The following is a 17,881-nucleotide window of genomic DNA, read 5'->3' as shown; positions in this document are numbered from 1 at the left end:
TTATAGAATGTTGCACATTATTGATTATCTGATTGTTCCCTCATAGTGTCTTTAAATTGTTCTTTTATTCCTTGTCTATTCCGTAGGCCAGAAATTAGGCCCAAAGGCCTAATTTGTTTCTGTCAAGATTGACTGAACAAAACTTGTAAGTGATGCTGTATACTTCATATTATATCACATTAGGAGGCACAGAATGCCTATTTGTCCCACTTCTTAATTTGATCACTGGGTTAAGGAGGTTGCTAGCAGCTCACTGTTGTGAACATGCATTTTTTACTTTGCAGCTAACTGCCGTGTAATCTGAGGAATGGCGCTCTGGTGCTGTGAGGATATGCATTTCCTCAAAAATCTTTCTCCTGGTGGTCTTTAATCCCATGATACCACCTTTGAGGTGGATTCTATATCCTTTTGACCCTTCTTCATTGGTATCTGATTTTTCCTTAGCTTTCTGGCCCAAGACCAATAAGATTTACCTTGTAGTTTCCCTATCCCAGTTCTGGAATCCACCGTGTCTTGAGGGAGCTCTTGTTTCTGGTAGGAATGTCTGCTAAGTTGCTCCATGCCACTGCAGTGTCCTTGCCTCTAGGGGAGTGGTAGTGACATCTTCAAGGAACTTTGCTGATGGCTTTATGGAAGACACAAATAAAACCACCAGTGGGCAGTTTTTCAAAGTGCCATAGTAAATAGCTAAAAAATGGTATAGGTAGGGTCCTGGAGGCCTCCTGAAGGAGGCAAGGAAGAACTGGCTTCGGATAAATTGAAAAATAAACACATACGAAGGAGTGTATTAGGGTGAAGGAGAGGACGTTCTTCCAGGCTAAGGCTGTGTTTTTGGATGAAGGAGCAAGCTGAGGCATGTGTGTTTCAGCGGCCAGTGGATTAGCTTTACAGTGGTGAGGAATCTGAGCACAGAACTTGAGGGAAATAAAGTGATTGTTAGTAGGGGTACAGACCTTGCTGATTCACTGACTATATTATTTCAGAATATAAATAATTGCATTTGTTATTTGTTATAGAAAGCAGTACATGATCTTTGCATAAATTTAAAACAGAAGTGTATGAAGTGAAAGGTGTCATCATCATATTCTAAGAGAATGTTAACAGTTTGGTTTCTTATCTTTTCAGACTATTATATATGTATTACATAGAGGCTAAGGGCGTGGATACTGTCTCAACAGGGCTTGGAAGTTCCCTGGTGGTTTAGTGATGCTTTTACTGCTGTGGCCTGGCTTCAGCCCCTGCTCTGGGAACTGAGATCCTACATCAAGCCACTGCATGCTGTAAACCCCGCCCCCCAAAAAGAAATCACCAATCTCCCCCTCCCCCACACCTGGCTTTGCTTTTAATGAGCTGGTTTTTTTTAATCATGTTAAGTAATCTTTTTTGTTTTTAATTTAATTTTATTAATTTATTTATTTTTGTCTTTTTGTCTTTTTAGGGCTGCACCCCGGCATATGGAGGTTCCCAGGTAAGGGGTCCAGTTGGAGCTGTACCTGCTGACCTACACCACAGCCACAGCAACTCCAGATCCATGCTGCATCTGCGACCTACACCACAGCTCACAGCAACACCGGATCCTTGACCCATTGAGCGAGGCCATGGGTCAAACCTGAGTCCTCATGATGCTAGTTGGGTTCGTTAACCACTAAGCCACAATGGGAACTCCTGTTTTTAACTTTATTATAGCTGATTTACAATGTTCTGTCAATTTTTTCTGTATAGCAAAGTGACGCAGTTACACATATACTTACATTTTTTTCCTCACATTATCCTCCATCATGTTCCATCACAAGTGATCAGATATAGTTCCCTGTGTTATACAGCAGAATCTCCATTGCCTATCTGTTCCAAATGCAATAGTTTGCATCTACCAACCCCAAACTCCCAGTCCATTCTACTCCCTCCCCTTGGCAACCACAGCTCTGTTCTCCATGTCCATGAGTTTTTTTTTTTTTTTTTTTTTCTCCTATAGCTAGGTTCATTTGTGCCAAATATTAGATTCCAGATACGTGGTATCATATGGTATTTGTCTTTCTCCTTCTGACTTACTTTACTTAATATGAGAGTGTCTAGTTCCATCTATGTTGCTGCAAATGGCATTATGTTGTGCTTTTTATGGCTGAGTAGTATTCCGTTGTGTACATGTACTGTGTCTTCGTAATCCATTCATCTGTCAGCAGACATTTAGGTCGTTTCCATGTCTTGGCTGTTGTGAACAGTGCTGCAGTGAACATAGGGGTGCATATATTTTTTCGAATGAAAGTTTTGTCCAGATAGATGCCAGGAGTGGGATTGCTGGATCTATGGTAGATCTATACTTTGTTTTCTGAGGTACCTCCATACTGTTTACCACAGTGATTGTACTCTTTTTGATATTTAAAAAATTTTTTTATTGGAGTATAATTGACTTACGTACAGAGTTGTGTTATTTCAGGTGTACAGCAAAGTAAATCAGTTATGCATATACGTATCTCCATTCCTTTTTGGATTTTTCTCCCATATAGGTTATTACACAGTATTGAATAAATTTCCCTGTGTTACTTATCTATTTTATGTCATTTTTCTTTTTCTTTTTTTTGTCTTTCTAGGGCCACACTCATGGCATATGGAGGTTCGCAGGCTAGGGGTCGAGTCAGAGCTGTAGCTGTGGCCTACACCACAGCCACAGCAACGCAGGATCCAAGCTGATCCTGCAAACTATACCACAGCTCATGGCAACGCCAGATCCTTAACCCACTGAGCAAGGCAAGGGATCAAACCTGCGTCCTCATGTTTGCCAGTCGGGTTTATTAACTGCCGAGCCACGAGGGAACTCCTGTGTTGTTTTTCTTGATGCCAGTCTGCAAGTCTTGTTTATCATAAGAGATGTGCCCCAGGAAGGAGGCTGAAAGTGGTGAACTGTGTGTGGGCCCCTGGAGGGATGCTCACTTGTGGGGCAAAGAATAACTTGTCCAGTCACACAGTGAACAGAAAGTATAGACATTGCCTTAATGTCATATTAATTGGTTTAAAGTCTGCTTCAAGTGGCAGGATGCCTTAACATAGAATAAGAAAACAATTTGTCTTTTTTTGTTCATGTTTTTAAAGTTTTATGGAAGTATAGTTGATTTACAGTGTTGTGATAATTTTTTAAGTTTATTTTTTCTATTATAGTCGATTTACATTGTTTTCTGTCAATTTCTGCTGTACAACAAAGTGATTCAGTTATACATATACACATATCCATTCTTTTTCATATTCTGTCCCCATATAGATTATCACAGAATATTGGGTAGAATTCCGTGTGCTATAGATGGAATCGTCAGGCAGCTGGAAATGGAAAACTTAAAATACTGTCTGTAGGAAAGGACCTTAATATACATGCACTGTACATTTTAGAGATTATCCTAATTATTATTTCTTAAATAAGGCTTTGATTCTTGAAAAGACATGCACACGCCTGGAGTCAAATATTCTATATTCCTTACATCCTGTTCCAGATATCTCTTTCAACATTTTTTCCCAAGTTTTATTGAGAAATATTATTGACATAATATTGTGTAAGTTTAAGGTATAGATATGTATATATTGTGAAATCCTTCCACAGTATGTTTAGCTGATATCTATTACCTCACATTGTTTCAATTTTTCCCCCTTGTGATTGAAAACTTGTTAAGGTTTGCTCTTAAGCAACTTTCAAACAATACAACTACAGTCATCATGTTGTACTGTATATCCCCAGAACTCATTTTTTCTTAACAGATTATTTTGATATTTAATCCCATATCTCTAAAAAAATATGATTATAATGCTCTGTTTTTCTTTTTTGGCTGCCCCTTCAGCAGTGGAAGTTCCTAGGCCAGGGATAAATCTGAACCAGAGCTGCCCCCTGCCACAGCCGCAGCAACATCAGATTTTAACCCAATGGGCTACAGTAGGAACTCCCTCCTCCATTGCTCTGTGTTGATAATCTGGTTTTAGGCCTTCTTCTAGGCTCCCTGGAACAGAAAAAGAGGGTTTAGCTATGCACTCCTCACCTGCCACATGCCTGTCTTCTGACTTGTAAAGTGGTTTTGAGTCATGTAGTCTGCTTGCCACTTAGCAGCTGTGTGACCTTTGGCCAGTCACGTAGCTTCTGTGCAGCTCAGCTTTTCTCATCTATTAAGTGGGTACTGTTTAAACTGTATCTACATTATAGGGTTGTTAGGAGTTAACATATGTAAAGTGATTAGAATAGTGACGAGCACATAGTAGGCACTATGTGAATGTTACATATTTTATTTAATGTATTATTGTTACATTGTGATTACTTTCTTTTCCTTTGCAACTTCCTTACTTAGCTTTCTATGTGCTTATCTTTACCCCAACCCTTTCTCCAGTTTTGTAAATTTTTTCTTGGTATGATTTAAACACACTGGTATTCTTTCACTTGGTTTTGTGTTTTTTTTTTTTTTTTTTTTTTAGGGCCACACCCACGCATATGGAAGTTCCCAGGGTTGGGGTCAAATTGGAGCTGCGGCCACTGGCCTACACCACACCCACAGCAATGCCAGATGCAAGGTGTATCTGCAACCTGTACCACAGCTCATGGCAACACCAGATCCTTTAACCTACTGAGAGGCCAGGGATCAAACCCGAGTCCTCATGGGTACTAGCTGGGTTCGTTACCAATGAGCGGTAATTGTAACTCAGGGTTTTGTGGTATTGAAGTCTCTTCTAGAGTTTTTCTAACCTCTCCAACCTGGCTTAGTTGATCTCTAGCTCTGTTGTATAATGTTGTTGTTGTTTTTCTTTTCGGGGTGGAGGGGATCATCTCACATCATCTTGGGGTTTTCCTTTATCTTCTCTTGCATAACATCCCCCGAGTTCTACATCCTGCTAAAATATTTCATGGAAAATGTCCTTGAAAAATAACATTTCGAGAAAGTATTTTCCTTTCTAGGGTTATAAAGCATTTGTTTCTAACTTAAAACTACACCTGGCTGGCAATTTTATATTTTATGCCCTTTACTTAGAAATAATTTTGGTATTTAAAAAAAATATGAATACAAATAAATAAATAAATAAATAAAGAGGGTATTAAATAGCAATTTTACATGGAATACCTTTGTTTAGATCCAAAATAGGTACTTTCAAATTCAGGAAAGCTTTTGATATATTAAGCACTCATTTAATATTAATTGATTGATTTTGGCATTTCTTACACTTCCTTTTTATTGAAAGTTTTGAAATTGGAAGTACCAGTCTTGGAGTTCCCGTCGTGGCTCAGTGGTTAACGAATCAGACTAGGAACCATGAGGTTGCGGGTTTGATCCCTGGCCTTCTTGCCCAGTGGGTTAAGGATCTGGTGTTGCCTTGAGCTGCAGTGTAGGTTGCAGCTGAGGCTCCGATCCAGCATTGCTGTGGCTGTGGTGTAGGCCGGCGACTACAGCTCTGATTCAACCCTTAGCCTGGGAACCTCCATATGCCGCGGGAGCGGCCCAAGAAACGGCAAAAAAGACAAAAAAAAAAAAAAAAAAGTACCAGTCTTATAGCTATGGAACCACAGTATGGTAGTGTGGTTGCTGGTAGCAGTATCTCTAGAACTTATAAAATAAGCTTGTTGTGTCTTCTTGAAAGGACATTTTCCTGAACTTTTTGATGTTCCTATATTCCTTCCTCTTACTTGTATCTAGTAGGTCTTCTTGAATAAACAGGTAGTTTTCCGTTTTATTATGTTTTCTTTATTTGAAAATGAGGAAGGAAGGACTTGCTTGTAGACCACTGGAAGGAGTTTAAAAATTATGCTGTATAACATTCTGGCAGGGTTTGCTCATTTTTATTATTTAGAGGTTGTATTTTACCAATATGAAGAATTAGTAATCTAGTGGAGTGACTTGCTTAGCATTTAATAACTTCACTAATACAGTTTAAATCAATGACTTTTTTCTATGTAAAGTCCTTTCTGGGAGCTGGTGATGGATCACAGTGTTTAAATTCTGTTCGGCATAGTGTTGAATGGAGACAGTTTTATTTCTTACTTTCTGGTCTGTATGCCTTTTATATTTTTCTTGCCTTGTTGCATTGTTGACTTCCAGTGTGATCTTGAAATGTGCATGTTGAAAGTGCACGTCTTTGGTTCCTGATCTTAGGATTTCCTCATTGTGACTTTCACATTCAGTATGATATAATATATAGATATTCAGAGACGATCTTTATCAAGTCAAGGGAATTCTAGTTTACTGAGAGTTTTCATCAATAATAATTGTTAAATTTTGTTTCCAATTATGTTGTGGATTTTTGTTTCTCCTTACACCTCTGTTATTTTCTGCTTCATGTATTTTGAAATTCTGTTGTTAGATATATACAATTTAGACTGTTATATTATTGTAGTTAATAGATCTTTTAAAAAATGTTTATGTAATTTTACTCTTTACTGTTAGTAATTTTCTTTGTTATTGTTATGTGTCCTGAGGCTCTGTTCATTTTTTAAAAAAACCTTTTCTGTATTCAAATGGGATGTTTTCTTTTGGTCTTTTAGTTCACTGAATCTTTCCTCTGTCATCTTTTTTTTTTTTTTTGTCTTTTTTTTGTCTTTTGTTGTTGCTATTTCTTGGGCCGCTCCCGCGGCATATGGAGGTTCCCAGGCTAGGGGTTGAATCGGAGCTGTAGCCACTGGCCTACGCCAGAGCCACATCAAAGCGGGATCCGAGCCACGTCTGCAACCTACACCACAGCTCACAGCAACGCCGGATCGTCAACCCACTGAGCAAGGGGCAGGGACCGAACCCGCAACCTCATGGTTCCTAGTCGGATTCGTTAACCACTGCGCCACGACGGGAACTCCTCCTCTGTCATCTTTATTATGCTTTTAGGTACATCCAGTTAGTTTTTTTATTTGGGCTATTGTATTTTTTAATTTTAAAATATTCATTTGGTTTTTATTTATTTTTGTCTTTTCTAGGGCCGCTTCCTCGGCATATGGAGGTTCCCAGGCTAGGGGTTGAATCGGAGCTGTAGCCCCCGGCCTACGCCAGAGCCACAGCAACGTGGGATCCTTAAGTCTGCGACCACACCACAGCTCACGGCAACGCCGGATCCTTAGCCCACTGAGCGAGGCAGGGATCGAACCCCCAGCCTCAAGGTTTCTACTCGGATTCATTAACCACTGCACCACTACGGGAACTCCTGTTTGTTTTTTTTATATCCTCTTTTCTTTGTGAAGATTTTCTTTTTTTCCATTGACTTGAGTGTTTTTGATGGATTGTTGGAGCATTTTAAGAATAGCTACTTTAAAGTCTGTCAGTTAATGCTACCGTTGGTGTCATCTTAACATTGGTGTCTGTTGACTTACTTCCCTTGTGAGTTGAAATTGTCTTGGTTTTTTTTTTTTTTAATGACTTGACTTTTATTTTTTATTTTTCTAATTTTTTTGCTTTTTAGGGCTGCACCTGTGGCATATGGAGGTTCCCAGTCTAGGGTTCAAATCAGAGCTACAGCTATCGCAACGGAGGATCTGAGCTGTGTCTGCAACCTACACCACAGCTTATGGCAATGCCGGGTCCTTAACCCGCTGAGCAAGACCTGGCATTGAACCCGCATCCTCAGGGATGCTAGTCAGATTCGTTAACCACTGAGCCACGATGGGAACTCCTATCTTGGTTCTTTATATGCTGAATGATTTTTGATTGTATTCTGTAGATCTTGAATATTATATTATGAGATCTTGAGTTTTGTTTAAATCTTATGGAGAATGTTGATGTTTTAGTTTTAGTTGGCTACTAATCTGGGTAGATACAGCCTATGAGCTCTAACCTGCCATCTTGGTTTCAGTGTCAGTTCAGTTTTCAAAGACTTTGCTAGTCACATCTCTCCCAGAGATCTGGATGATAGTCTCTTAGTTCTGTTCTTACATGTATCAATATATATATATATATATATATGTATATTTTGTTTTGTTTTGTTTTTTAGGGCCACACCTGTGGCATATGGAGGTTCCCACGCTAGGAGTCCAATCAGAGCTACAGCTGCTGGCCATAGCCACAGCCACAGCCATGCAGGATCCGAGCTGCTTCTGCAACCTACACCACAGCTCACAGCAGCGCCCACTGAGCAAGGCCAGGGATCAAACCTGCAACTTCGTGATTCCTAGTCAGATTCGTTTCTGCTGCACCACAACAGGAACTCCAGTATTTTGTATTATGAACAACTTTATGGGGTTGCTTTCTGGTGCTTCTTTATGGTATTTTTTGTGTCCTTGGGAATACTGATTTTTAGTCCTGTGGCCAGAAAGCTAGGGTTTTAGTTACCTGCTTCACCGTGTACTTCGTTACTGTGCTTATGTCTAGGCCAGATGACAGGAGGACCCAGGGAGAAGAAAATAATGGCGTTTAGGTCTACTCTTCCTAGACCACAGCTTCACTGATCGGAGAGGAAAGGCCTTTTCCTCAGAACTTGGGCTGCTGCAAGCTCATGTTGTGAGGCACCACCTCAAGATCGTTGGGGTTGGAGTGTGAGAGGACAGACAAGAGAAAAGAAGGTAGACTGTGCTCTGAGCCCTAGGAATTCCCTTTCCTGTTCTTTGAGCCAGAATTAGAGAGCTGCAGCACAGCTCTGTGTTTGTACTCTGGTGGCCACTTCCATGTTGCCCCTGGTGATTTTGGAGGAGAGAGTGATGGTAAATTCATCACCAGTTCAGTGGTACTTCACGTTTTGGTGTTCTCCAATCTGCTTGCTACTGTTTGCTTTCCACAGTCCTCAAATAGCTGCTCTATACATTCTGTTTGGGTTTTGTATTGGACTAAATCTGTGAATCCTTTGCTTTTATCTCTTTTACAATGAGGTTTCTAATGTCTCTGTTCAATGTTTTATTAAAATTTACACAAACAAACAACCCCAAACCTGGCTTCCTAAGGTTTGCTTTTGTGTCTTTGTAGCTTAGAATTCTGCCAAAGATTGGTCACCCGTTATGTTCACACATCTTGAGCTGCAGGCTCTTCTCTGTGAAATCTGTGTATTCACTGGAGGGTGTGTTCAAATTTCAGGTTCTTCCCAACGCTTTTATCCCCTTCTCTAGTGTGTAGGTTCCACAGTCAGTGATGCTAGTAAGCTGAAAAGCCCATGGTCATCACTAGCTGCCTAATTGCTGTAAGTTTTCATAAGCTAAGAATTCAGGGCCAGGTTGATGTATGTTAAAGATATTTAGGTGCATCATCTTTTCAAATTTAAAACTTAAATTGCTTTTAGAAATAATAAAATTGGTAGTAATTACCATTGAGTACATATTATTGGCTGTACACTTTTACACAGTTTTCCTACTGTTGAGGAAAGTGGAACTTAGAGATTAAACTTTTTCTTCAAGTCTTATAGCTAATAAGTTAACAAGCTAGAGTTCAAGTCTGTCTGATGTCTAAGTCCATGATTTTAGCGTCTGCCCTAAACTTAGTTTAGAAAACAACGTGAGGAGTTCCTGTATGGCTCAGAGGTTGAGGATCCCACGTTGTCAGTGCAGGAGCTCTGGTGGCTCTTGTGGCTCAGGTTCAATCCCTCGCCTAGGGAATTCTGCCTACCGATGGGGTGGGCGAAAAAGAAAATAAAAATGTGAGTTTTGGAGTTCCCGTTGTGGTACAGCGGAGACAAATCCAACTAGGAACCATGATGTTGCGGGTTCGAACCCTGGCCTCTCTCAGTGGGTTAAGGATCTGGCGTTGCCATAAGCTGTGGTGTAGGTTGCAGATGTGGCTTGGATCTGGCATTGCTGTGGCTGTGGTGTAGGCCGGCAGCTACAGCTCCGATTAGACCCCTAGCCTGGGAACCTCTGTATGGCTCCGGTGCCGCCCTAAAAAAAAATAAAATAAATAAAATAAAATAAAAAATGCAAAAGTAAGTAAATTTTAGAAATATATGAGTTTTGAGTTGTTCCTACTTATAACCCTTTATGAATTATAAATTATCCTTAATAATAAATAGACAATATATTTTTCGTAGTATTAAAAAATTAGGCGAAAATACTAAATTTTGGTAACATTTCAAAATGCTCCTTTGACCTCACTCTGATTCCTTCCTCCTCCCTTTCTCGATTTAAATTGGTATGTAAACTTCTGTGCTCTCTAAATGAATTGGTTGGGATAGAGATGTTGTTTTATTTAAGGAAATATGCGTCAGCTTCTATGAGGGTAAAAAAAGATGCTGGGTGAGGCAGAAGTATTTTGTTCACATAACCTATTTAGAAAAGTTTTATAAATAGGTTGTATCAGGTTGCCAACTATATAAAGGCAGATCTTATTTTGCAGTTTTGATACGCATGAATTTAGTTACCACAGATTAGTTAAACTGGTCTTCCGACAACGTGGTAATGACATAAAGGACATACGTCCCTGCTAGCTCTTCAGTCCTCAGATCACTCACTGTGTGAATCGCAGCTGTGCATCTTGATCAGTGACCAGTCCTTCCACTTCTTTCAGAGCCTGTCAGCGATTGGTCCCTGTGCATTTGTCACTCAGTTTTCTTGCAGACAGCAGAGCCTGTAGTTAGTTGCTTTCTGGTTTCTTGGTGATAAACTTAAGTGACATTTTACAAAAATGGATAACTGAAAGAAGGGATTGGCCAACAAAGATGAAAGTGCAACAAAGACACGCTACATGGAAGTTCCCATTGTGGTTCAGCAGGTTAAGAACTTGATGTAGTATCTGAGAGGATGTGGGTTCAATCCCTGGCCTTGCTCAAGTGGCTTAAGGATCCAGTGATGCCGAGTAGGTCACAGACGCAGCTTGGATCTGGCCTCGTTGTGGTTGTGACATAGGCTGGCATCTGTGGCTCTGATTTGATCCCTAGCCTGGGAACTTCCACTTCCATATGGCTGCACCTACAGCTGTAAAAAGGAAAAAAAAAAAAAAAGAAATGCTACATGATAATGCTGAAAGGAACATAAATGGAGCTGTACAAGAAAGAGCTGACCACAGGAATGCTGACATTGTCCCCCTTTCTAGAGACTAGACATCCATCCAGAGGAACTCAGACAGACTTGTTGAAAAATGAGGAAAATAGTTGTGATGAAAAGAATGGTGTTTCAGGAGAAGTGACATCAACAAAAAACTTTACAGTAAAGGAATTCTCAGAGGTATTGAAAATACAAAGGATAAAATTTGGAAGCTGTTGCAAACCTGGAGAGGAGTATGACAGTTCGCCAAGCATAAAAAAGATGCTCACTCTGTTTACCAAGTTATACAGTGGGAAGAAGGCATATATATACAAACTAGTCTTGATAAGTGTTGTTTTTTGTTTGTTGTGTGTGTGTTTGTTTTTGTTTGTTTTTTTTTTTGGTCACTCCTATGGCATGTGGAAGTTCCCAAGCCAGGAATCGAACTCAGACCACAATAGTAACCAGAACCACAGCAGTCACAGTGCCAGATCCTTAACCTTTTAGGCCAACAGGGAACTCCCAAGTTTTTAAATAAAGAAAATACTCTAATTTTCAATATTTCTAATGTTTTAAGTTATAGCATAATAACCAAATATTAGGTTTACTTTTTTTTTTTTCAGTTTCATGTGTATTTATAACCTAGAGTAAGAGACTTTTAAATGACAAAAAATTTGAAGGTCATGGAACATTGTACTTTTCCCTGTTGATTATGAAGATTGCTTTTTACAGTTTATATCTTGAATGGTGGGTTTTTTTTTTTTTTTTGTTTTTTTTTTTTTTCTTTTCTAGGGCCGCTTCCTCGGCATATGGAGGGTCCCAGGCTAGGGGTCTAATCAGAGCTGTAGCTGCCAACCTACACCAGAGCCACAGCAACGCAGCGTCTGCGACTCACACCACAGCTCACGGCAATACCCGATCCTTAAGCCACTGAGCAAGGGCAGGGATCGAACCCTCAATCTCCTGGTTCTTAGTCGGATTCGTTAACCACTGTGCCACGACGGGAACTCCCTTGAATGGTGTTTTTTATGGTTCTACACCACTGTGCAAAGCAAGGGCCGCCTGTATTAAAAACCAGTTTCAGAGAGTTCCTCAGGACCATTCTGTCTTCCAAAAGAGATTTCATGTGGGGTTTGTAGATGAAGATGAGGGAAGACATAAACTCAAGTCTTCATCAGATTGTCCCTTCATTTAAAACCCTTTAATGGCTTTCTCTTGTCATTAGAATAGACCAGATTTTTTTTTCTTTTTTATGGCCACACCTGCGGCATGTGGGAGTTCCCAGGTTAGGGGTTGAATTGGAGCTGTAGCTGCCGGCCCTCGCCATAGCCACAGCAACTGGGGATCGAAGCCGTGTCTGCGACCTACACCACAGCTCAAGGCAATGCTAGATCCTTTACCCACTGAGTAAGGCCAGGGATTGAACCCACATCTTTGTGGGTACTAGTGGGGTTCGTTACTGCTGAGCTACAGCAGGAACTCCCTAGACCAGCATCTGTAACTTGTTCTGACCCCTGCCTGTATCTCTAGCTCTTGTCTTCTAAGCCTCTTTTCATAACACGGTGTATGTTTTCTTTTTAGTCCTTATGACTTAAAACTATGTAGTTAATTGTGTAACTAGCCATGTAATATTTGTGTAGAATGGGCCATATTGTTCATTCCCAAATGCCTAGCATCTAGCGCACTGCTGTAGCTGTAAGGTGTGCTCTGTATTTATATGAGTGAATGAGTAGACTTGTATGCACATATGCGCATGGATCCCCCCCCCCCCCATGGAGGTGAATGATTGTTTTCCCAAGATTCTCAAAGTATTCAGTGACCTGAAAAAGTATTGCACTACAGGAAAGGATACAGTGAAATGAATACTCAGCCTATCATCAAACATTAAAGATGTTCACTTTCCAGTCTCAACCTGCCTTTGAGTATTTGGACATATAAGATGTTATATATGGCCTTGAGCAAGCATTTAAAATTGTTCGATTGTCTGTAGAACATAAAATTCATTTTAAAAATGGTTATCTGCATTGAGTTATATTAACATAGTAGCATTTAAAAAAAATCTGTCAATTATTACGTAAGATACATGACAAAGTTGCTTTTGAGTGGGGAGACCGACTGCTCAGCAGATTTCATCTTCTAGAAAATTTAAGTTTCTTCTAGTTTTAGAAGTCTGTTTTCCTCTTCAAATTACCTATTAATTTTTTTTTTAATTTGAAAGGGGATCCTGATTTAATGACATCTTTATTTAGCAGTGGGCATGTATATGTTTTGAAAATACTTTATAGCATATGGAATCTTTAATTTCTTCAGGGAAGGCCATTCGTGGTGGTGCTGCAGCCTTGGCTCTATCAGTAACCTGGGAGACATAGAAGCCACTTCAGCTGTACTTAGTTCTCACTGGTCAGACCTTCAGCTGGTTGTCACAAGCTGGCATAATGAGAATGAATTGAGAATCGTACCAGGCGTAGTTGGTGTGCACATGGTTGGCCTGGAGTTAGGGCAACACTGACGTTAAGGCTGGAAGTGAGGAAAGTCCATGCACGCCCATCACGCTCCATGCGCAGTGGACTCAGACTGGGGTTCTAGGCCCCGCCTTGAATGTCTCTCTTTCCTCCCTCCCTTCGTCCCATCCCTGACCTTTTCCTTGCTTACTACCGTATATGTCTCTGCTGCAGGCTAGACCGGAGGAAGGAAAACAAGAAGCTCCAGTCTGTTTTGTCACTTTTTCCAGTCACATCGATAAGGAGGAATAGTTTGGAGAGGGGAGAGGGAGAAGAGGTTGAGATTGAGGACTGGAGTTAAGGTTTCTTAAAATAAGTCATGTGCCTTTGCTTCCCCCATTTAAAAAATTATGGTGAATAGGGAGTTCCCTGTTAGCCTAATGGTTAAAGGCTCCAGCATTGTCACTGCTGTGGTGAGGGTTCGATCCCTGGCCTGGGAACTTCTGCATGCCATGGGCGTGGCCAAAATATTAAAAATTACCGTGAATAATTGGGAATTGAGTCCTTGAGTAAGTATATGTAAGTGAAAAAAACTTGTCTTTTATTAAACAGGTGAGTGATTGATTTGCGTATCTTGTTGTTCTTTAAGTTTTTGTACCTCATAATCCAATTCAGTTTCTAAAGTATAGCTACCTAGCTACCAAAACTAAAGGTGTCTTTGTTTTTTTTTAAGTATATTCAATTTATAATCTTTTAATCCTTCTTTCTTTTTCGTCTTTATAGGGCTGCATCTGCAGCATATGGGAATTCCCAAGTTCCCAGGTTGGGAGTCAAATCAGAGTTCAGCTGCCGGCTTACACCACAGCCACAGCAACACCAGATCTGAGCCTTGTCTGCAACCTACACTGCAGCTCACAGCAATGCCGGATCCTTAACCCACTGAGCAGGGCCAGGGATCGAACTCGTGTCCTCACAGATACTAGTCATTACCACTGAGAAACAACAGGAATTCTTAAAGGCATCTTCAGTGATGTCTTTGTTATTGTTTTTAATCTGTGATGAGGGGTCTTGAGGTGGACGTGTTGAGCCTTGGAACAGCAGCTCCACAGAGTCATTAGGGACTCGGGCTTCTTGGGGTGTGCTTGTCACTTCCCGGTCACAAGATGGCTGCTTCACTTCAGGCAACATCTCTGGCTTTGAAGCAGGGAAAGGGCAAAGGGTAGAAGATAGTCTTTTTTCTCAGCAGCTTTCTGGAAGCCCCACCCAACAGCTGGACTTAACATTTTTTGCTGGCCAGACTGGGTCACATGGCCACCTGTGTCTTCAGCTAGGATGGAGTGCTTTTAGCAGGGACACCGGGACTCCACTCTAGCAGAGTTCTGTGGCTGTTAAGGAAAAGGCAGAGTGTCCATGAGGCAGGCAGCTTGCAGCCTGTCCTACAAAGTGAGGAGAATAGTTCACATTTCCATCTACAACTAGAAGGAGTCTGTGCATATGGCCACGTTAATCTTTGTTTCTCCTCCCCCAGTTGTAGAGAAAACCTGCCCAGCGCTGGGCTTGGTGATGAGCACTGGTGTGTCAGGGGCTCCTGCACACTGACACTTGCTGTGTGCCAGACACTTTGCTTTCATACACGTTGTTTATTGGCATTATCTCCTTTGATTTGCTAGGTGATCTCCTGGAGATGTCAACCCACTTTATAGGTGGAGCAGCTCAGGATCCATTAAAATGGTTAATAATTATCACCACTTCCTAGACCTTTTTTTTTTTTTTTTTCCTCCCTTGTTTTTTCAGGGCCATACCCATGGCATATGGAAGTTCCCAGGCTAGGGGTTGAATTGGAGCTGCAGCTGCCAGCCTACACCACAGCGACAGCAGTGCCAGATCCGTGCTGCATCTGTGACCTGCACCACAGCTCAGGGCAGTGCCTTAACCCACTGAGCCAGGCCAAGGATCAAACCTGCGTCCTCATGGATATTAGTCAGATTCGTTAACTGCTGAGTTACAACGAGGTCACGACGGGAACTCCACCATTTCCTAGACTTAGTGGTAACATTTTAGAGCTTATAATGCTACAGCCAGTACATGGTACAGCTTAGTCACACCTGTGTTTCCTAGTTCCAAGTTTGGTGCTACATCAGTGCTTTGAACTTGAGTGTGCACCCCCGACAGCCACACATCCCCACACTGCAGTGAGAAAGCAGGACCTGTGGTCAGGTAATCCTGGTTTTGAGTCCTTGTTCTGCCACGCATGGTTCTATTATGTAATAGGCAGGTTATTTAGTTTGTGCTTCAGTTTTGTCATTTGTAAAATGGGGACAATGCCATCTTCCATGCAGGGTTTTTGTGAGGATGCAATGAAAGATAGGTGTGTAGGGCCATTTAGTGAATGGTAATTTACAGTTATTATTCTAAGTGTCTTCATACTGTAGTTCAACATTGAGTGTTCCTTTCTTACGTAATAGGTTAGTACTGGAGAAATCACTTACTCCCATTTTAGTTCTTGGGAATTTTCTTTCTTTGTTTCTTTTTTTTTGTCTTTTGTCTTTTTAGGGCTGCATCCGTGGCATATGGGGGTTCCCAGGCTAGGGGTCTAATTGGAGCTACAGCTGCTGGCCTCCGCCAGAGCCACAGCAATGGAACCTCCATAAGACAAGAGTGAAGCTCTAAAAAAAAGATAAAAAATCTTTAATGTTGCAGTTACCTTTAAGGACCCTGTGATCACATTAGTCCCATCTGGGTAAGATGGGACAGTCTCCCCAGTCTCCAGGTCAGCTCATTAGCAGCTTTAATTTCCCCTTTACCTTAATTTTAACCTTCATATTTACAGGTTCTGAGTTTTAGGACATGGACATCTTCCGGCTCCATTATTCTGCTAACTACATCTCCCATCCTTCCAAAAAGACTGAGCTCAGTTTTAGTTTCAAAAAAATCTTTGAGGAGTTCCTGTCATGGCTCAGTGGCTAATGAACCTGACTAGTATCCATGAGGATGTGGGTTTGATCCCTGGCATAGCTCATTGTTAAGGATCCAGCATTGCCGTAAGCTGTGGTGTAGGCTGCAGATGCAGCTCAGATCCCACGTTGCTGTGGCTGTGGTGTGGGCAGGCAGCTGCAGCTCTGATTCGACTCCTAGCCTGGGAACCTCCATGTGACAAGAGCGCAGCTCTAAAAAAAGATGAAAAAAATCTTTAATGTTGCAGATACCTTTTTTTTTTCTTTTTAGGTCTGCACCTGAGGCATAGGGAAGTTCCCAGACCAGGGGTCAACTCAGAGCTGCAGCTGCCAGTCTGCATCACAGCCATAGCAATGCCGGATCTGAGCTGTGTTTGTGACCTACACTGCAGCTTACAACACTGAATCCTTAATCCACTGAGCGAGGCCAGGGATTGAACCCACATCTTCATGGAATCTAGTTGGTTTCTTTTCTTTTTTTTTTTTTTTTTTTTTTTTTGCCTTTTCTAGGGCCACTCTTGAGGCATGTGGAGGTTCCCAGGCTAGGGGTCTAATCGGAGCTGTAGCCGCCAGCCTACACCACAGCTCATGGCAATGCCAGATCCTTAACCCACTGAGCAAGGCCAGGGATCGAACCTGCAACCTCATGGTTCCTAGTCAGATTCCTTAACCACTGCGCCGTGATGGGAACTCCGAATCTAGTTGGGTTCTTAACCGGCTGAGCCACGACAGGAATTCTGCAGATAACCTTTTTATACGTTTGAAGTCTTTTCAGGTTTTATGTTGTAGTAGGAGATAATGGGTGTGACCTGGGGATTTTGACTCAGCTCTTGCTGGCTGAGGAAGATGGGAGGGGAATGAAGGGGAAGTTGTGAAGATCTAGCCCTAGAGGGAGAAACCAGCCTCTCTGAGGCCTTGGAGTAAATCTTGGGAGAGCAGCTTCAACATCACTGGCATAAATGGGGTTTGATTACTACGTAGTTCTAGGGATTTTTTTTTTTTTTTTCTATTTTTTCCTTAGCTTTCCTCTTATCTGTGATTTTGTGTGTGCGTGTGTGTGTTTGCAAAGTTAAAACTTGTAGAAGGAATTCTCTTGTGGCGAAGCAGGTTAAGGATCTGGCCTTGTCACTGCAGTACCTTGGCTTTAGCATGGGTTCAGTCCTTGGCCTAGAAACTTCCACATGCCACGAGTATGGACAAAAGAACCTATAGGAATTTGTGGAATTTCTTAGTACTTGTAATGAGTTATTTGAGTAATTTTAAATTCTTTGCAGACTGTAAATATCAAAGCATACACAAACTCTGTGTTTGGTTGAATAATTTTTCTGATGTATTACTTGAGTTTATTCCTTGAATTCAATTTACTACTTGCATTCATTTTGGCAAATTGAGAAACTTCTCACTACTGGTGTCTGAAATATGTCACATAGACCTGTGTTCCCAAGTGAAAAGTCTAGTCTTTCTAGTCATTTTCCATTCTGGTCAAATTCAGGTATTCATTGAAACGCCGTCATGTGCCAGGTACTCTGCTTGCCTCTGGGGATAAAGTGGTAAGCTTGACAAAGCCCCTTCCCTCATAGCTCGGTCAGTCTAGCCTAGGAGGGCTGTCA

At 41.3% G+C, this 17,881-nt stretch overlaps 1 protein-coding gene across 1 annotated transcript in view; it reads left to right on the top strand.

Annotated features, from left to right (window-relative positions):
- Nucleotides 1-17,881, top strand: part of METAP1 (methionyl aminopeptidase 1) — a 66,820-nt gene that overhangs the window by 10,625 nt on the left and 38,314 nt on the right. The gene's annotated exons all lie outside the window — the stretch shown is intronic.

The sequence above is a fragment of the Sus scrofa genome, chromosome 8, assembly GCF_000003025.6.
Source record: "Sus scrofa isolate TJ Tabasco breed Duroc chromosome 8, Sscrofa11.1, whole genome shotgun sequence".
Taxonomy (NCBI): Eukaryota; Metazoa; Chordata; class Mammalia; order Artiodactyla; family Suidae; genus Sus; species Sus scrofa.
The sequence above is the reverse complement of the archived record's forward strand: the minus strand, read 5'-3'. Positions and strand labels throughout refer to the sequence as shown.